The sequence below is a fragment of the Coregonus lavaretus genome (assembly GCF_964263955.1).
Source record: "Coregonus lavaretus genome assembly, chromosome: 20".
Lineage (NCBI taxonomy): Eukaryota > Metazoa > Chordata > Actinopteri > Salmoniformes > Salmonidae > Coregonus > Coregonus lavaretus.
In genome coordinates, this window is record NC_140007.1 from 18,112,289 (window position 1) to 18,133,472 (window position 21,184).

The window sequence follows — 21,184 nt, forward strand, 5'->3', positions numbered from 1 at the left end:
TTGCAAATTATGGTGGAAAATAAGTATTTGGTCACCTACAAACAAGCAAGATTTCTGGCTCTCACAGACCTGTAACTTCTTCTTTAAGAGGCTCCTCTGTCCTCCACTCGTTACCTGTATTAATGGCACCTGTTTGAACTTGTTATCAGTATAAAAGACACCTGTCCACAACCTCAAACAGTCACACTCCAAACTCCACTATGGCCAAGACCAAAGAGCTGTCAAAGGACACCAGAAACAAAAAAGTAGACCTGCACCAGGCTGGGAAGACTGAATCTGCAATAGGTAAGCAGCTTGGTTTGAAGAAATCACATGTGGGAGCAATTATTAGGAAATGGAAGACATACAAGACCACTGATAATCTCCCTCGATCTGGGGCTCCACGCAAGAGCCCCAGATCGGTCTCTTGTAGCTCAAGTGTGGTCCTCTGTAGCTCAATTGGTAGAGCACGGCGCTTGTAACGCCAGGGTAGTGGGTTCGATCCCCGGGACCACCCATACACAAAAATGTATGCACGCATGACTGTAAGTCGCTTTGGATAAAAGCGTCTGCTAAATGGCATATTATTATTATTATTTATTAAGATCTCACCCCGTGGGGTCAAAATGATCACAAGAACGGTGAGCAAAAATCCCAGAACCACACGGGGGGACCTAGTGAATGACCTGCAGAGAGCTGGGACCAAAGTAACAAAGCCTACCATCAGTAACACACTACGCCGCCATGGACTCAAATCCTGCAGTGCCAGACGTGTCCCCCTGCTTAAACCAGTACATGTCCAGGCCCGTCTGAAGTTTGCTAGAGTGCATTTGGATGATCCAGAAGAGGATTGGGAGAATATCAAATGGTCAGATGAAACCAAAATAGAACTTTTTGGTAAAAACTCAACTCGTCGTGTTTGGAGGACAAAGAATTCTGAGTTGCATCCAAAGAACACCATACCTACTGTGAAGCATGGGGTGGAAACATCATGCTTTGGGGCTGTTTTTCTGCAAAGGGACCAGGACGACTGATCCGTGTAAAGGAAAGAATGAATGGGGCCATGTATCGTGAGATTTTGAGTGAAAACCTCCTTCCATCAGCAAGGGCATTGAAGATGAAACGTGGCTGGGTCTTTCAGCATGACAATGATCCCAAACACACCGCCCGGGCAACGAAGGAGTGGCTTCGTAAGAAGCATTTCAAGGTCCTGGAGTGGCCTAGCCAGTCTCCAGATCTCAACCCCATAGAAAATCTTTGGAGGGAGTTGAAAGTCTGTGTTGCCCAGCGACAGCCCCAAAACATCACTGCTCTAGAGGAGATCTGCATGGAGGAATGGGCCAAAATACCAGCAACAGTGTGTGAAAACCTTGTGAAGACTTACAGAAAACGTTTGACCTGTGTCATTGCCAACAAAGGGTATATAACAAAGTATTGAGAAACTTTTGTTATTGACCAAATACTTATTTTCCACCATAATTTGCAAATAAATTCATAAAAATCCTACAATGTGATTTTCTGGATTTATTTTTCTCATTTTGTCTGTCATAGTTGACGTGTACCTATGATGAAAATTACAGGCCTCTCTCATCTTTTTAAGTGGGAGAACTTGCACAATTGGTGGCTGACTAAATACTTTTTTTCCCCACTGTACACTCTCTTTAGAGCTGAGACACTAAATTAAGAAGATTTCCACAAGCCGTGCAGGCATATAGAGTCTATATTAATGACCCTGAGCATTCCAGCCATAGAATTAGAAAGATTCCATGTCATTGTAATAGTACAACTTTAATGGGAATAGTCAGTATAGTTGCTACCATAAACCTACATAATGTTGCTACTTTATAACTGAATGCCTTTTTTCTGTTACCTTAGTGAAACCTGGTCGCTGTGCCCTGCCTAAGGGGACCCCCATGTGTGCTGAGTACTGTTACCATGACGGCCAGTGCCCCGAGGAACAGAAGTGTTGCCGGACAACCTGCGGCCACTCCTGCAGTGAGCCATGCTCATAGGACAGCAAGGTTTGGGTCTGGAGATGAGTGACAACACTCATAGACTCCTTCTCAAATAATTTCAACAAAAAAGAAGAGTTCTCCTTCAAGAAGAGGAATGCTTGTTGTTGTTTTTTTTAGAGGGGGGAGAGGGGGTTGTACTTGTTTGTATTCCAATCAATAAAGCGGTCTGTGTAGCCTTTATATACATTCCTGAACATGTATTACCTTGTTGGTGGAAATCAAAAGTTTCCAGGGTGCCTTTTTATGTAGTTTTTATGCTGGCACTGAGCTGCAATGACAAATGATGGAACACACCAAGAATGGAAATTGCTCAAGTATGTACACGTTTTCTGGCTGTCCACCAGATTCAGTGCTTATTCTTCTATTTGGCCAGTGATTTGTCTGGAGTACTCAGGTTTCTAGTGTTACTACACCTCCCCCAATCTTCAACTCCGCACAAAGCTTCTGTGTTCCCGGGCCAAAGTATACCCACTTCCCTGTCTAAATGGACTGAGTTTAGCAGAGCTATTAAACCAGACATGACCATCATTAGCCCTGTTTATACCTGGTTCTAACATGCATCCTTTGTCCTGATCCTGTCCACGATCAGATATTCCTGCCCACCGCCGGAGGTAGTCAGGCACGCATTTGTAGACGGATCTGGACAGTGAAACCATTTAAATCGTAATTATCCCGCCCCCTAAATCATTTACAGGTGGCACATTTGACTTATGGCATCAATATGCACATTAAAATAAACAATGAACAGGGAGGGACCGGGAAATCTGGTCACAATGCGTACACCGTGTACGGACAAGAGACACATTTCAATACCACGTGTAGACAGATGTCTGGAAAATGTGGGCACAATCTGAATGCGGACAAGATCAGGACACAGTACGTCTGTTAGCGCCAGGTATAAACAAGGCTTTTGATTTGGAATGCAGAGGGCTTTTTTCCCCCCACTCTAGATTGCCAAACACATGCGAGAGAGGAAATTGCTGACTTGCAAAGAAAGAGACCTCTGTGTCTGTCTGTGTTCTGTTGGAACTTGGCAGGAGTGAGGCCAAGCTTGTTTATCGAGAAAATAATCAGCCGCTCCCTCCCCTTCACATACACACACTTCCACAGCTGAGGCAAGTGAAATGGGATACAGAAAGTGAACTCCTGGTCCTGGGGTGTATTAAGTGATTTGAAACAATCTGAACGTTGCAGATAGAAATAGAATGGCGCAGACAATTTCCCTAGTCTATCTGATAAAGTAGACAATGATATCTGTTCATGATACATTTCTATCGGAATGTTCTGTAACGTTACATCTGCCTGAATAGGTCCATACTGTATGGCTTGTCATAGAATTACATCAGCTGTTATGACTGCTTATGACATGTTATGTCGTGAAGACTCCTAAACTGGATTATGATACAGTTGATCCAATCCATGCTCAGCGGCCAAGTGTTCCTTCATCATTTATTCTCAGGAGTTCTCTATCAGTCCAAAAGTACTGTTTTGGACTGGGATGAGAGTCCACGTCGTTCAAGTGTGCAATCCTTTTTTCTATGTTCTTCACAAGCCTCCATGTATTAAACAAAAATGACAAATGTTTGGTCAGTTGACAATTTAATTGAAAATACAATAAACAGCCCAGGTTACCCCATATCTTCAAACATTCTCATGCTGTTCAGTAAAATGTAAAGCATTAATAGCAGTTTTAGTATACAAAGAATGAGCAGTCTTAAAAAGTAAATGTATTAAGGGTGTATTTGTCTTGGTAAATCAGGTCTTAAATAATGCATGGCAAACTCATATCCTTAAAGTTGAGTGGTGGGCATCTGTGCTAGAAAGGCTTACCAAAGTTACTGCCATTTAGAGAACACAAATGTCAATGAGAAACACAGACAATGGCTGGCTAAGGAAAATCTGGTCAAATCAATGGCCGTTTCAAGTAGAGATGGTTGGGTTTTCTACAAGTACAACCATGTTGACTGGTTCTGTGAGCAATTAACAAATGTTTATAGAAATCCAACTAACTGGTTATGAAAGTTCTGTAAGTCAGTGCATTTAACTTTTGAACATGCACTCAACATCAACTAAAAGTACAACTATTATTTATGTTTAGATTGAAGAGGTGTATCAGATCTCTCTAGAACAATGGCTTCAAACAGTGCAATGACTTTTTCCAGTTACAGATATATCAGAGCTTGCTGTGATCTGCTGCCGCATCTGGCAGCCAACTGTCCCCACTGAAACCTGGAGCAAACACTTTGGTTCCTTCGTTACACACTAAAAAGGCCTTATTCTCTGTTCAACTACACCAACAGTAGTAGTGCACTGAAGAAATACCCTTTTTGCTCCTCACAGCGAGAAAATGCCTTGAACGTTCATCGAATCCATGACACTTCATCAAATACTTCATTGTTTAACTCCTTTTTCATCCACGAAACAGAACTGAGAGTTTTGTTTTTATTGCAGAAGCTTCACATGCTTAAAGTGGCATCTCCCTGAAACTTACCTTCACATTTCCCAAGTGGTGTAATACCTGACCTCATTGCCCCACTGCAAAAATGTGCTAGATAATGTTGTTAGCTTTAGCATGATAGCATTCTGGCACATCACAGCAGCGGCACACCCCTGAGCCTGCAGATGATGTTGGCTAGCCGTTTGGCCAGGCCCGGGCTGGGCTCCTCCACCTGGAAGGTGCTGGTCAGGAAGTTGTAGAGGAAGCCGTAACCCACAGCCACCACGGTGCAGGTGAGGCAGATGACGTTGTAGGGCATGCTGAAATCAGGGGTTGGCAGGTTCACTAGCAGAGGCTCCGTGTAGACCTGCATTCCTCTTTACATGGGAAACTGGGAATACAGAAATGCATTATTACAATAACCTATAAAGGTTGGGGGTCAATTCCATTCCAAATCAATGAATTGAGGTATGGTACACTACTTTCAAAGAGGATTTTATTTGGTGTAATTTCCAGAGATTCATTTAAATTGCATTACCTCAGGTGAGAAACTAACACACTTAAGACAACTGCTACGTAAGTGCTCAACCAGTACTTAAAGAAAATAAACAGCCTTATGACTCACAAGCTGCTGAAAAGCGGACGTTCCTGGGTGCTGTTGGTATCCATGGCGACAACACTGGGCACGAGAGCACTGATAACAGAAGACCTGAAGCGAGGGACAACATTTAATCAAATATCTGCTACTGGAAACCTGAATATCTGCAGACTTCAAACAAGTGGTATATCTCAATTTTAGCCATGGCCCCATCTTCATTCAAAATCAAAGTCAAGACAAATATTTAAATTATTTCATAATTGATTGACCTTGCTTGGCACAATGGAACCAATAGTGGTAAAACTGCAAACTCCACCCATCTGGCACTCCAGGCAGGCTAAAGGAATTTCTAAAGGAATTTGAAAGATTCCTAATTGTATTTGGACCCAGTTCTGAAGCACAAATCTAAAAGCTATGAAAGCAATTACAGGCAAACAACACCTCACAACGTTATGACAAAAGGGCGCATTAACTGTCATAGTTTCTATTGCAGTTAGCATTTCTTTAGACAAAGACAGATTGAGTACAGAACTTGACCCATAGCATAGACAAATAGGTATTTATCCTGTTTCTGTAGACTTCAAAGTCATACCCGACGTAGAAGCCGTGGTTGGGGTCGGGGGTGTACTCCGTCCACTTCAGGAGTGCCCTCTCAAACTGTACGGTGACCTCGATCACAGAGTTAGGGGGCAGCTGGGCCAACATTTCCAGCAGGTGGGGCCGAAGGCGGTCTTTGGACGGCTGGTAGTGGATGTAACCTAGGTAGAGGAGAGAGAATTCGTATTTATTTGCAGAAGCAGGAAAGCCATGTTTAAAAAAAAGTATACATACAGTGGGGAAAATAAGTATTTAGTCAGCCACCAATTGTGCAAGTTCTCCCACTTAAAAAGATGAGAGAGGCCTGTAATTTTCATCATAGGTACACGTCAATTATGACAAATTGAGAAAAAAAAATCCAGAAAATCGCATTGTAGGAATTTTAATGAATTTATTTGCAAATTATGGTGGAAAATAAGTATTTGGTCACCTACAAACAAGCAAGATTTCTGGCTCTCACAGACCTGTAACTTCTTCTTTAACAGGCTCCTCTGTCCTCCACTCTTTACCTGTATTAATGGCACCTGTTTGAACTTGTTATCAGTATAAAAGACACCTGTCCACAACCTCAAACAGTCACACTCCAAACTCCACTATGGCCAAGACCAAAGAGCTGTCAAAGGACACCAGAAACAAAATTGTAGACCTGCACCAGGCTGGGAAGACTGAATCTGCAATAGGTAAGCAGCTTGGTTTGAAGAAATCAACTGTGGGAGCAATTATTAGGAAATGGAAGACATACAAGACCACTGATATTCTCCCTCGATCTGGGGCTCCACGCAAGATCTCACCCCGTGGGGTCAAAATGATCACAAGAACGGTGAGCAAAAATCCCAGAACCACACGGGGGGACCTAGTGAATGACCTGCAGAGAGCTGGGACCAAAGTAACAAAGCCTACCATCAGTAACACACTACGCCGCCAGGGACTCAAATCCTGCAGTGCCAGACGTGTCCCCCTGCTTAAGCCAGTACATGTCCAGGCCCGTCTGAAGTTTGCTAGAGTGCATTTGGATGATCCAGAAGAGGATTGGGAGAATGTCATATGGTCAGATGAAACCAAAATAGAACTTTTTGGTAAAAACTCAACTCGTCGTGTTTGGACGACAAAGAATGCTGAGTTGCATCCAAAGAACACCATACCTACTGTGAAGCATGGGGGTGGAAACATCATGCTTTGGGGCTGTTTTTCTGCAAAGGGACCAGGACGACTGATCCGTGTAAAGGAAAGAATGAATAGGGCCATGTATCGTGAGATTTTGAGTGAAAACCTCCTTCCATCAGCAAGGGCATGGAAGATGAAACGTGGCTGGGTCTTTCAGCATGACAATGATCCCAAACACACCGCCCGGGCAACGAAGGAGTGGCTTCGTAAGAAGCATTTCAAGGTCCTGGAGTGGCCTAGCCAGTCTCCAGATCTCAACCCCATAGAAAATCTTTGGAGGGAGTTGAAAGTCTGTGTTGCCCAGCGACAGCCCCAAAACATCACTGCTCTAGAGGAGATCTGCATGGAGGAATGGGCCAAAATACCAGCAACAGTGTGTGAAAACCTTGTGAAGACTTACAGAAAACATTTGACCTGTGTCATTGCCAACAAAGGGTATATAACACATATTGAGAAACTTTTGTTATTGACCAAATACTTATTTTCCACCATAATTTGCTAATAAATTCATTAAAAATCCTACAATGTGATTTTCTGGATTTTTTTCTCTCATTTTGTCTGTCATGGTTGACGTGTACCTATGATGAAAATTACAGGCCTCTCTCATCTTTTTAAGTGGGAGAACTTGCACAATTGGTGCCATCCATCCATCCATCCATCCATCCATCCATACATCCATACATCCATACATCCACTAACGTTCAAAAGTTTGGGCTCACTTAGAAATGTCCTTGTTTTCGAAAGAAAAGCATATTTTTTTGTCCTTTAAAATAACATCAAATTGATCAGAAATACAGTGTAGACACTGTACTCCCTTCACAGAACAGCACAAACTGTCTCTAACCAGAATAGAAAGAGGAGCGGGAGGCCCCGGTGCACAACTGAGCAAGAGGACAAATACATTAGAGTGTCTAGTTTGAGAAACAGACGCCTCACAGGTCCTCAACTGGCAGCTTAATTAAATAGTACCCGCAAAACACCAGTCTCAACGTCAACAGTGAAGAGGCGACTCCGGGTTGCTGACCTTCTAGGAATATCTAGCCATATCTCAGACTGCCCATCTTAATCTTTTCTTTTTATTGGCCAGTCTGAGATATGGCTTTTTCTTTGCAACTCTGCCTAGAAGGTCAGCATCCCGGAGTCGCCTCTTCACTGTTGATGTTGAGACCACTTTAAGCCGTACACTCCACAGTGCTGGGATTTACGGAAGAGTGGCCAGAAAAAAGCCATTGCTTAAAGAAAAAAATAAGCAAACACGTTTGGTGTTCGCCAAAAGGCATATGGGAGACTCCCCAAACATATGGAAGAAGGTAGTCTGGTCAGATGAGACTAAAAGTGATATTTTTGGCCATCAAGGAAAACACTATGTCTGGCGCAAACCCAACACCTCTCATCATCCCGAGAACACCATCCCCACAGTGAAGCATGGTGGTGGCAGCATCATGCTGTGGGGATGTTTTTCCATCGGCAGGGACTGGTAAACTGGTCAGAATTGAAGGAATGATGGATGGCACTAAATACAGGGACATCCTTGAGGGGAAACCTGTTTCAGTCTTCCAGAGATTTGAGACTGGGACGGAGGGTCACCTTCCAGCAGGACAATGACCCTAAGCATGCTGCAAAAGCAACACTCAAGTGGTTTAAGGGAAACATTTAAATGTCTTGGAATGGCCTAGTCAAAGCCCAGACCTCAATCCAATTGAGAATCTGTGGTATGACTTAAAGATTGCTGTACACCAGCGGAGTCCATCCAACTTGAAGGAGCTGGAGCAGTTTTGCCTTGAAGAATGGGCAAAAATCCCAGTGGCTAGATGTGCCAAGCTTATAGAGACATACCCCAAGAGACTTGCAGCTGTAATTGCTGCAAAAGGTGGCTCTACAAAGTATTGTCTTTGGGGGGGGGGGGGGGGTGAATAGTTATGCACACTCAGTTCTGTTTTTTTGTCTTATTTATTGTTTGTTGAAATTAACAACTTCTATAGGAAAAGAAAAGGGATGTCTTAATATTGAAAAGACACTTCCTTTCCTATTTCCTAACAAGCCAATAGGCATATAAAAACCTCTTTCAAGTTCTCTTTAAATGTGACATTGTAGGTCAGGCACATTCATTTATTTTATTAGGATCCCCATTATCCAACGCCAATGGCGACAGCTAGTCTTACTGGGGTACAACACATAACGGAAAAGGCATTACACACAAAATATACATTTTAAAACATTAACATGTAGTGTGCGTGTCTCTATCAGTTACATATTTATGTGCTTCAGTGTCATAAATATGTAACTGATAGATGCACAGCCTTTCCCTCAAGAGCTATTAATATGTAGCTGACATTCATATCAACGCTAGGCCCTACTTCTTCAAAGTGCACAAATCTAAACGTTAGTTGATCAAAAAGGAACCAGGGTCATATTCAGTAGGGGACCCAACAGAAAATGTTTTGCAACGGAAAAACAGTTTTATATTAGACAAGGCCAGGAAGACCCTCCCTGTTTTAGTCTGATTTTTTTGGTTTGTTGCCTAATGAACACGACCCAGGCCTAGGTGGAACAATGTCAACAGGTGAGCAGCAGCAGTACTCACTGGGTTTGTTGTCGCGGCCCTTGCTGGTGACAGTGAGTGTGTGGGATGTAGAGACGCAGGTACCAGGGCACGGTGTCCAGCAGGAGGACGGGGAAGGCCCGGTACGGGTGGTGGTTGTACACCAGGGTGTGGATCTCCCCCGTCTGCAGCCCGTAGCCTGACACATAGCGCTCTCCGTGAAGTAGAGGGCGCAGCATGTCTCCTGGTGGGAGGAAAGGAGTGAGCATTCATATGGTCAATATAAATACTAGAACAGAAATATAACTTCTATATGGTCAATTCTATAAAAACACCCTACATGAAAATTCATTAATATCACAAAATCTTCCCTTTTCTGTAACACGACATTATCTTACTGTACAGTAACTGAAAATTATACTATTAACAACATTGTATTAACATGCTGTTTCTTAGTACTTTAGTAACTGCATTGTAATTGGATTGAGTAGTTTTTTAAAAATAAAATACACAACAGGGATAGGGACTGTTTCTTATTCCATTTGTGTAAGAGAAGTGAACAGACTGTCGAGGGAACATCTTTCCTGGAATGAAACACAGCCCACATATGGAGTCGTGTCCTTGTCCTGTGTCACTCATTCACCACTCTCTGCTGATCTCCATCGCAGCAGGATGTTGAGGGAGCGCGTCTGTCCGAACGTGGCCTGGTTGATGAGGTCCTAGACCGAGTAGGTTCTCCGATTCCCCAGCACCACAGCCTGGCTCAGCATGGGAGTGGCTGGGCTCAACTCAAACAGCTCCCCCTATAAGGGAAACACAACAACAATCTCATCCTGCACAACTACCATAGGATTGATAGAGATAAATAGGTTTTATTTACACAAATACATGTGCCACAATGGCACACATTGGCAGTTTACAATAAAGAAAACTGAATTGTAGTCCAGCTTACATAAGAACATGAACATGATTAAAATAGAAACTCATTAACATTTTAATTTAAACAACTACCCCATCTAGTGTCTGTTTAAAAGCCTAACTAATGAGACTAACGTTTCAATTTGAACAACTACCCTATCTAGGGTCCGTTTACAAGACTAACTAATGAGTGTTCAGTGTTACATCTGATCTCCCGTAGTTGCCTGCCCTGCCATGAACCTTACTCCGGATCTCTGATCATTTGTAGGTGACAACCAGCTGGAGAATTTGTTTGAACTCTACAGCTTGAGAGCAAGTCCCCATTGCACTTCTCCATACAAGTAGTGTTGACTGGTGTTTTAGTAGCTCAGCCAACTACTTTTGCGATGCACCAATGTAGCAGGTATGTTAGTGATTGGACTAAAGCTTGGCATACACAAAGACGTCAGTCCCAATAACAGCCTGAGAAAGGCTCATTTCAATAGGAAGACCGTGGAGTGTTGAGTTGTTCTCATTTCTGTACGTATTATTGGTGCTGACTGCTGACTTTTCTTCTTACTTAAAGAGAATTTGCTTTTGAAACTCAAACTGATGCTGAAGCCCTGTTCCTTGACTGTACGAAGTAACTAAGTCAGTCTGAGTAAGAGCGTCTGCTAACTAAATAGAATTTGGATTAATGTAAAGTTAGAGGTCATGTAAAGTTAGTTGTGTAAAGTATGCGATTATGTAAAGTTAGAAATGTAAAGCTAGCGGTCATGTAAAGTTGCTGACCTGAGGGTTGTCTGTGACGTCCACTTTACTGGAGGAGGCCAGGGGGCAGGCTTCAGTCAGGGTACGAGAGAACATCTTGAACAGGGACCACTCTGTGGAAACAACCAGTAACCCAACACATCACCATCATGTTCATGGCCTCCATTTTGTATGTTTCTAAATGCAGTGACCAGTCTTTTTCATGGAGCTCAGAAGACCAATGTCTGTACACCACAGCAGAAAGAAGTGACTTTTCCATGAAAAGTTATTTGTTCTTCATCTCCTTCATTTGATTGTTTTACTGTAAAGTGGGTTGCTATTGTAAATTCACTTTAAAGAAATTTTATTAGAAAAATGTGCCATTTTTGCTGTGCAAAGTATAGCTAGCAGGCAAATGCACCTACAGTGGGGAGAACAAGTATTTGATACACTGCAAGTTTTCCTACTTACAAAGCATGTAGAGGTCTGTAATTTGTGTCATAGATACACTAACTGTGAGAGACGGAATCTAAAACAAAAATCCAGAAAATCACATTGTATGATTTTTAAGTAATTAATTTGCATTTTATTGCATGACATAAGTATTTGATACATCAGAAAAGCAGAACTTAATATTTGGTACAGAAACCTTTGTTTGCAATTACAGAGATCATACGTTTCCTGCAGGTCTTGACCAGGTTTGCACACACTGCAGCAGGGATTTTGGCCCACTCCTCCATACAGACCTTCTCCAGATCCTTCAGGTTTCGGGGCTGTCGCTTTTCAGCTCCCTCCAAAGATGTTCTATTGGGTTCAGGTCTGGAGACTGGCTAGGCCACTCCAGGACCTTGAGATGCTTCTTACGGAGCCACTCCTTAGTTGCCCTGGCTGTGTGTTTCGGGTCGTTGTCATGCTGGAAGACCCAGCCACGACTCATCTTCAATGCTCTTACTGAGGGAAGGAGGTTGTTGGCCAAGATCTCGCGATACATGGCCCCATCCATCCTCCCCTCAATACGGTGCAGTCGTCCTGTCCCCTTTGCAGAAAAGGATCCCCAAAGAATGATGTTTCCACCTCCATGCTTCACGGTTGGGATGGTGTTCTTGGGGTTGTACTCATCCTTCTTCTTCCTCCAAACACGGCGAGTGGAGTTTAGACCAAAAAGCTCTATTTTTGTCTCATCAGACCACATGACCTCCAATTCCTCCTCTGGATCATCCAGATGGTCATTGGCAAACTTCAGATGGGCCTGGACATGCGCTGGCTTGAGCAGGGGGACCTTGCGTGCGCTGCAGGATTTTAATCCATGACGGCATAGTGTGTTACTAATGGTTTTCTTTGAGACTGTGGTCCCAGCTCTCTTCAGGTCATTGACCAGGTCCTGCCGTGTAGTTCTGGGCTGATCCCTCACCTTCCTCATGATCATTGATGCCCCACAAGGTGAGATCTTGCATGGAGCCCCAGACCGAGGGTGATTGACCGTCATCTTGAACTTCTTCCATTTTCTAATAATTGCGCCAACAGTTGTTGCCTTCTCACCAAGCTGCTTGCCTATTGTCCTGTAGCCCATCCCAGCCTTGTGCAGGTCTACAATTTTATCCCTGATGTCCTTACACAGCTCTCTGGTCTTGGCCATTGTGGAGAGGTTAGAGTCTGTTTGATTTAGTGTGTGGACAGGTGTCTTTTATGCAGGTAACGAGTTCAAACAGGTGCAGTTAATACAGGTAATGAGTGGAGAACAGGAGGGCTTCTTAAAGAAAAACTAACAGGTCTGTGAGAGCCGGAATTCTTACTGGTTAGTAGGTGATCAAATACACTGCTCAAAAAAATAAAAGGGAACACTTAAACAACACAATGTAACTCCAAGTCAATCACACTTCTGTGAAATCAAACTGTCCACTTAGGAAGCAACACTGATTGACAATACATTTCACATGCTGTTGTGCAAATGGAATAGACAACAGGTGGAAATTATAGGCAATTAGCAAGACACCCCCAATAAAGGACTGGTTTTGCAGGTGGTGACCACAGACCACTTCTCAGTTCCTATGCTTCCTGGCTGATGTTTTGGTCACTTTTGAATGCTGGCGGTGCTTTCACTCTAGTGGTAGCATAAGACGGAGTCTACAACCCACACAAGTGGCTCAGGTAGTGCAGCTCATCCAGGATGGCACATCAATGCGAGCTGTGGCAAGAAGGTTTGCCGTGTCTGTCAGCGTAGTGTCCAGAGCATGGAGGTGCTACCAGGAGACAGGCCAGCACATCAGGAGACGTGGAGGAGGCCGTAGGAGGGCAACAACCCAGCAGCAGGACCGCTACCTCCGCCTTTGTGCAAGGAGGAGCAGGAGGAGAACTGGCAGAGCCCTGCAAAATGACCTCCAGCAGGCCACAAATGTGCATGTGCAAATGTGCAGAAACAGACTCCATGAGGGTGGTATGAGGGCCCGACGTCCACAGGTGGGGGTTGTGCTTACAGCCCAACACCGTGCAGGACGTTTGGCATTTGCCAGAGAACACTAAGATTGGCAAATTCGCCACTGACGCCCTGTGCTCTTCACAGATGAAAGCAGGTTCACACTGAGCACGTGACAGAGTCTGGAGACGCCGTGGAGAACATTCTGCTGCCTGCAACATCCTCCAGCATGACCAGTTTGGCAGTGGGTCAGTCATGGTGTGGGGTGGCATTTCTTTGGGGGGCCGCACAGCCCTCCATGTGCTCGCCAGAGGTAGCCTGACTGCCATTAGGTACCGAGATGAGATCCTCAGACCCCTTGTGAGACCATATGCTGGTGCGGTTGGCCCTGGGTTCCTCCTAATGCAAGACAATGCTAGACCTCATGTGGCTGGAGTGTGTCAGCAGTTCCTGCAAGAGGAAGGCATTGATGCTATGGACTGGCCCGCCCGTTCCCCAGACCTGAATCCAATTGAGCACATCTGGGACATCATGTCTCGCTCCATCCACCAACGCCACGTTGCACCACAGACTGTCCAGGAGTTGGCGGATGCTTTAGTCCAGGTCTGGGAGGAGATCCCTCAGGAGACCATCCGCCACCTCATCAGGAGCATGCCCAGGCGTTGTAGGGAGGTCATACAGGCACGTGGAGGCCACACACACTACTGAGCCTCATTTTGACTTGTTTTAAGGACATTACATAAAGGTTGGATCAGCCTGTAGTGTGGTTTTTCCACTTTAATTTTGAGGGTGACTCCAAATCCAGACCTCCATGGGTTGATACATTTGATTTCCATTGATTATTTTTGTGTGATTTTGTTGTCAGCACATTCAACTATGTAAAGAAAAAAGTATTTAATAAGATTATTTCATTCATTCAGATCTAGGATGTGTTATTTTAGTGTTCCCTTTATTTTTTTGAGCAGTGTACTTATGTAATGCAATAAAATGCCAATTAATTACTTTAAAATCATACAATGTGATTTTCTGGATAAAAATTACAGACCTCTACATGCTTTGTAAGTAGGAAAACCTGCAAAATCGGCAGTGTATCAAATACTTGTTCTCCACACTGTATATGAAGCAGTGTCAGAGCGCAAGAGGAGACTGTACATTTAGGTAATAACAGCATGTTTTAGCAATAGTGAGGTGATATTAAACTGAACAAAAATATAAACCCACATGGAACAATTTCAAAGATTTTACAGTTCATGTAAGGAAATCAGTCAATAGACATAAATTAATTAGGCCCTAATCTATGGATTTCACATGACTGGGAATACAGATATGCATCTGTTGGTCACAGATACCTTTTTTTTTAAAAGGTAGGGGCGTGGATCTGAAAACCAGTCAGTATCTGGTGTGACCACCATTTGCCACATGCAGCGCCAGACATCTCCTTCGCATAGAGTTGATCAGGCTGTTGATTGTGGCCCGTGGAATGTTGTCCCACTCCTCTTCAATGGCTGTGCAAAGTTGCTGGATATTGACGGGAACTGGAACACACTGTCGTACATGTCGATCCAGAGCATCCCAAACATGCTCAATGGGTGACATGTCTGGTGAGTATGCAGGCCATGGAAGAACTGGGAATTTTCAGCTTTCAGGAATTGTGTACAGATCCTTGCGACATTGGGCTGTGCATTATCATGCTGAAACATGAGGTGATGGCAGCGGATGAATGGCACGACAATGGGCCTCAGGATCTCGTCACAGTATCTCTGTGCATTCAAATTGCCATTGATAAAATGCAATTGTGTTCGTTGTCCATAGCTTATGCCTGCCCATACCATAACCCCACCGCCACCATGGGGCACTCTGTTCACAACGTTGACATCAGCAAACCGCTCGCCCACATGACGCCATACTAATGTCTGCTATCTGCCCGGTAGTTGAAACTGGGATTCATCCGTAAAGAGCACACTTCTCCAGCGTGCCAGTGGCCATCGAAGGTGAGCATTTGCCCACTGAAGTCAGTTACGATGACAAACTGCAGTCAGGTCAAGACCCTGGTGAGGACGATGAGCAAGCAGATGAGCTTCCCTGAGATGGCTTCTGACAGTTTGTGCAGAAATCCTTCACTTGTGCAAACCCAGTTTCAACAGCTGTCAGGGTGGTTGGTCTCAGACGATTCCGCAGGTGAAGAAGCCAGATATGGAGGTCCTGGGCTGGTGTGGTTACATGTGGTCTGCAGTTGTAAGGCCGGTTGGACGTACTGCCAAATTCTCTAAAACAACATTGAAGGTGGCTTATGGTAGAGAAATGAACATTAAATTATCTGGCAACAGCTCTGGTGGACATTCCTACAGTCAGCATGCCAATTGCACGCTCCCTCAAAACTTCAGACATCTGTGGCATTGTGTTTTGTGACAAAACGGCACATTTTAGAGTGACCTTTTATTGTCCCCAGAACCGGTTTGTGTCAAGGAAACATGCTCACTAACAGGAATGTAAACCAATTTGTGTACAACATTTTAGAGAAATAAGCTTTTTCTGCATATGGAACATTACTGGGATCTTTTATTTCAGCTCATGAAAGCAACACTTTACATGTTGCATTTATAATTTTGTTCAGTATAGTTATACCCTTTTCACACTATCAAGTCGACCTAAACTGTACTGGCACAGTTATTTTCCTTTCACATTGTCCACGTTTCCAGCAAATATATGGTCGATGCGTAACCAGTCCAGCGAGGAACAGCTCGGCTCAGCTCAGTATTGCGAAAGGGGTATAATACTGAATGAGGAGAGGCCTCTCTCACCTCGTTTGCTCTGGCCAGAGGAGTGCAGGTCGAACACCACGTTCAGTGTCTGTCTCAGCTCCCACGCTGTGGACTTGCACTGCCAGTCCTGAAACAACAGTAGCCGAGTGTCATGTCAAGGCTGGGACTCATCAACAGTGACAGGTTCTCAAACGGGATTACAAGTAGGATGGAAGGTGAAATCAGTGGCTTGGTATTTTCTACATCATTACTTTAAAAAGTCAACAACAAAAATGTCTGGTTCTTTTTCTTTGATATGGCTGACAACATGATAAAAGGTAGTTGTAATAATGCCAGATAATGAGGATTACAGTAATTTTTGCAATTTGCCCAATTCTTTTGCACTATGAAAATGTCACCCATAGTGTTGTAATACATATAGCTACAGACTGTATATACATACACCTTACCTGACACAGGTCTGATGTGTAGCCTGGGAGTGGAAGCTGCTGTGGAAGAGTTTCTCAGACTTCATTAGGACTGCCAGACCAGCCTTCTTCCACGGCGTCAGATTCTCAGTACAAACGACCTCCCGCGGCAACACAGCATAGCGGAGAAAGCGCTGGTCAGTTACTGTATAGCAGAGGACGTATACAGGACACACATCAATACGGTATTGTTTCACATCTTTAATAATACTGTACTATCTAATTCCGTAATTGCGTCATGATTCCTTTGAGTGCATATGCAAAGCATTGGTTGGCACGTGGTCTTGTTCATTAGGGCACACCGTAGAAAAGTGTTTCTGATCGGACAATTACAGATGGTACCTCCCCGTTTCATGCTGTTTCAGATCGTTTTCTTCTATTTGATCCCTTATGAATACGAACCTGTTCTCTGTTCAGAGGTAGGCTAGCTACTGTAGAGACTTGGGTGCTGAGTGTGAGGAGCCTTACCGTTGCCCACGCCTAGAGGCTTGAAGGAGGCACTGGGCTGCACCGTGTTGGTGGAGTCAATGAAATTCAGCGAGGCACAGAAGATCCCAGAGAGGACGTTGGTCAGCTCCTTCCAGGTAACATCCACACTACAAGACAAAGGACGAAACGATGGGTTATCATTCACTTCAATAGAATTTCAATGCTGACATAGTTTGGGAGAAATGGTGGTGGGTAAAATGCCAGTATCTGCCACCAGTAATGAGAAAGACATGCCTGTCAAATGTTGTGACACGTTCTTGGTCAAAGAATCAATGGGCCAAATGATAGTGGTGTATTACATTTACATTTTAGTCATTTAGCAGACGCTCTTATCCAGAGCGACTTACAGTCAGTGAGTGCATACATTTTCATACTGGTCCCTCGTGCAGGCTGTCATAGTTTACAAAATGGGTGAGACTAGCATCACACATATGTATCGATATATACGTCTACTAACCATGATGACAGATATAAAGCTGCTATCTTCAACAGTAAGGAAAGTGAACCTGTGTGGATAAATATAGAGTATATACTCAGTGGTCCTCTGTAGCTCAGCTGGTAGAGCACGGCGCTTGTAACGCCAAGGTAGTGGGTTCGATCCCCGGGACCACCCATACACAAAAATGTATGCACGCATGACTGTAAGTCGCTTTGGATAAAAGCGTCTGCTAAATGGCATATTATTTTATATTATTATTACTCCGTGACAGTGTCCTGAAACCATACCCACAGTTCGGCACCAGGGGGCGACGGTAGGAAGGTCTGGCCCCACTGCATGGTCCTCCTGTAGCCCTGAGTGAAGGAGATGTGGAGCTCACGCACAGAGAACTTCGAAATCACCTGGCCCAGAGACGTCGGGAAGAGTCGGTAGTGGGAGACTGAAAATATACATTTTGTGGGAAAACAGTGAGTTGCATATAACACTAGTATGTTGACTTGGACATAACTGTCATACAAATTAGGCATGGGGCCTATGTACGGATGACAGTGAATGCACAGCAAGTTAGTCTGATTAATCAGGTTGCAATAGACAATTAATTGGTATATACAGCCTGGAACTAATGCCTGCAAAATCGTGTAAATATTCCTTACAAGACAGAATGTTTAATAAAGTTACATGTAAAACTTACTCTACTTGTTGTCTGTGCTATTTCTCCTTCAGCTGCTCAAAAATTGATACAAAATATCCACATGAAAGTATTGTTTACCCAACTTTTTAGTTAGGTTCTCTCGTTAATAGCTATTGAAACAAATATGCCATGAAATGAAAATGAAAATGGTATATTCTGAATCTGGGGAGGACGGAAAACAATCCACACTTATTTATATATTTTTTGAAAATTGAAAAATTCACACAAAAGTGTTGATTGTTCCCGACTATTAGACGTTTCCACTTCACAATAACAGCACTTACAGTTGACCGGGGCAGCTCTAGCAGGGTAGAAATTTGAGGAACTGACTTGTTGGAAAGGTGGTATCCTATGACGGTGCCACGTTGAAAGTCACTGAGCTCTTCAGTAAGGCCATTCTACTGCCGATGTTTGGCTATGGAGATTGCATGGCTGTGTGCTCGATTTTATACACCTGTCCACTAATTTGAAGGGGTGTTCACATACGTTTTTATATATAGTGTATGTATTATGATTATTTGAGCAATTTCCTTCAGCATAAGACTGGGTTGCGGATAGTAGCCTATATTGGATGCTCATTCCATGGAACTAATGCCTGCAAAATCGTGTAAATATTCCTTACAAGCCAGAATGTTTAATAAAATTACATTTAAAACTTACTCGACCGGTTGTCTGTGCTATTTGTCCTTCAGCTGCTTGAAAATTCATACAAAATATCCACAGGAAAGTATTGGTATATTCTGAATCAGGGGAGGACGGAAAACAATCCACACATTTTTTAAAATATTTTTGTGAAAATTGAAATCGGATAAAAACATTTCAAAAATAAAAAATGCACAAAAAAGTGTTGATTGTTCTCCATCCTCCCCTGATTCAGAATATACAATTTTCATGCTTGGTTCAATCGCTATTGACGAGGGAAAACCCAATATCCAATATAAAACTAAACAGGTAAAGAATACTTTCCTGTGGACATTTTGTCTCAAAATTCGAGCAGCTTAAGGTCAAGCCGCAGACAACCGGCAGAGTAAGTTTAAATGTAATTTTATTCAACATTCTGGCTTGTAAGGCTAACAACACCTTGTTCAACTATTCAACTCATCAAGCCCTGGATTGGTTAGTTGAATCAAACGTGAACCACAGTGCTGGGCTGGAACAAAACCCGCACTGTGGGTCTACACTACAGGATCTTGACTGAAGATGCACTGATGACTAGTGTCCCTGTGTGGCTACTAGATAGATGACTAGAACATAATGTGATTGACCCAAATATTATTTCAAATCAAACTCTTTACTTCCTCGCAAGAAGATTGTATCCCACAGGGTACGGAACTGGAAACTGGCGTAAGTATCCCCAGAATGCAATGGTGTGATCACCAACTCTTCCTGAAACTGGTATTTTGCAGGCAGTGGTGGAGGGACGTCTAGGGTTTGCAAAGTGTCAGAGACATGGTCAGCTTCTTTGTGGCTTGGAGCATCAACTAGATTCGTTTCGATAGCGTCCCGCCACTCCTCTTTCGCGGCCTCTTGGGTTTGGTCTTTTGCGGGAGGTGTTGGAGGGATGTCATGGGTTTGCACATGGTCAGCTTCATTGTCGCTTGGAGAATCTGTTAACGATAGATTCGTTTCGAACTTGGTAGCCTCCAATTGCCTCTCTTCTTCCGCGGCATGGGTTTGGCCCTCGGTTACTCGTGTATTCGTCGTCTGTGCACTATCAACGTAGACGCTCTCAGCATCTTTCACCTGATTTGTTTCTTGTATGTCTGCTGTAACAAACACGTATGTTCATCCACAAAGAACGAACGCCAGCATATAAATATTGCACCAGTGCGGTGCCATTTTCCCGACTGCTTAATGGCGGCGCGTCATGTTGACCAATAGGATGTAAGGATTTTAGTTTATTATGGACAATCATCACTGCGCAAAAGATGGGCATAGCGACTGATCTAAACTTGCTTTGTTACCTGCAACATTTAAATCTGATTAATTGTTTGATCAATTGAGCATATCATATTTACATTTTGATGTAACAGAATATAAAAAATTAATGTATCTGTGTTTTTCATAGCTACACAGTCAAGCCGAGGAGAAGGCTTTATATTGTTGCTTCTCAGGCCTTTAAACCAGTAGCCTATTAGACTACTGATGGATATACCAAATTGTCCCTTAATTTATGTTATTACTCTCTCTACTTATGGATAATATGCCTTGGCTACTGATCTCCCTTCAGCCAATAACACTAGGCCTATCCAGCTGTTTTTTTCTTAAATCTGCAATATGGATTTTTTTGTGCAAACCAACCAAATTCACATAGAACTGTAGTTATAGATCTGTCATTCTCATTGAAAGCAAGTTTAAGAAGCGGTAGGTATGTAAGTTATTTCTATACTTCTCGTTCTTAAGATTCGTTTTTATGTATTTTACTTTCGGTTTGGTACAACAGCTTCAAACAGCTGAAAATACAATTATATTTGGTTATGGAAAATATATTTCACAGCGGTTTAGATGGTACAATGATTCTCTACACTATAATTGCTTGTTTTGTCACATAAACTGAAAGTAGGGTAACTATTAGAATTTTAGCAACCAGGAAATGGTGGAGCGATTTCTACATGGTGCATCGTTAATCCCTTCAATGCCATTCATAATTACATTACATTGAAATATTAGGATATTGGGATAAGTTGCAGTATAAAAAAATATATAAAAAATTCAAAATCATTGTTGTGCTGAGATTTATTCAATGAACCAATTTAACCACATCTTGATGTTTTGCTCTACTCAACCTCATCACCATCCATGCTCATATTATAAATAATAATAATATGCCATTTAGTAGACGCTTTTATCCAAAGTTTTTTTATTTTATTATTGTGGATATTAGAATAATTCGAATTGGCCAAAACAGCATCAGAAATCATAAATGCTTTGTTGACATTGATGT

At 43.1% G+C, this 21,184-nt stretch overlaps 2 pseudogenes across 2 annotated transcripts in view; one reads left to right on the plus strand and one right to left on the minus strand.

Annotated features, from left to right (window-relative positions):
• LOC311147716 overlaps positions 1-3,586 on the plus strand; it is a 42,653-nt pseudogene extending 39,067 nt beyond the window's left edge. Inside the window, exon 5 of the transcript in view lies at positions 1,855-3,586. The product of the transcript in view is annotated as an uncharacterized misc_RNA (transcript). The remainder of the gene's footprint in view (positions 1-1,854) is intronic.
• On the minus strand, positions 3,586-21,041 carry LOC311147631 (GPI transamidase component PIG-T-like; annotated as a pseudogene). The gene is made up of 12 exons (XR_014615633.1): positions 21,035-21,041; positions 19,536-20,006; positions 17,811-17,988; positions 17,090-17,217; positions 16,604-16,766; positions 16,194-16,281; positions 11,022-11,113; positions 9,976-10,135; positions 9,375-9,576; positions 5,622-5,787; positions 5,057-5,140; positions 3,586-4,822 (listed from the first exon to the last, which is right to left on the minus strand). The product of XR_014615633.1 is annotated as a GPI transamidase component PIG-T-like (transcript).
• Between the last annotated feature and the right edge of the window lie 143 nt (positions 21,042-21,184).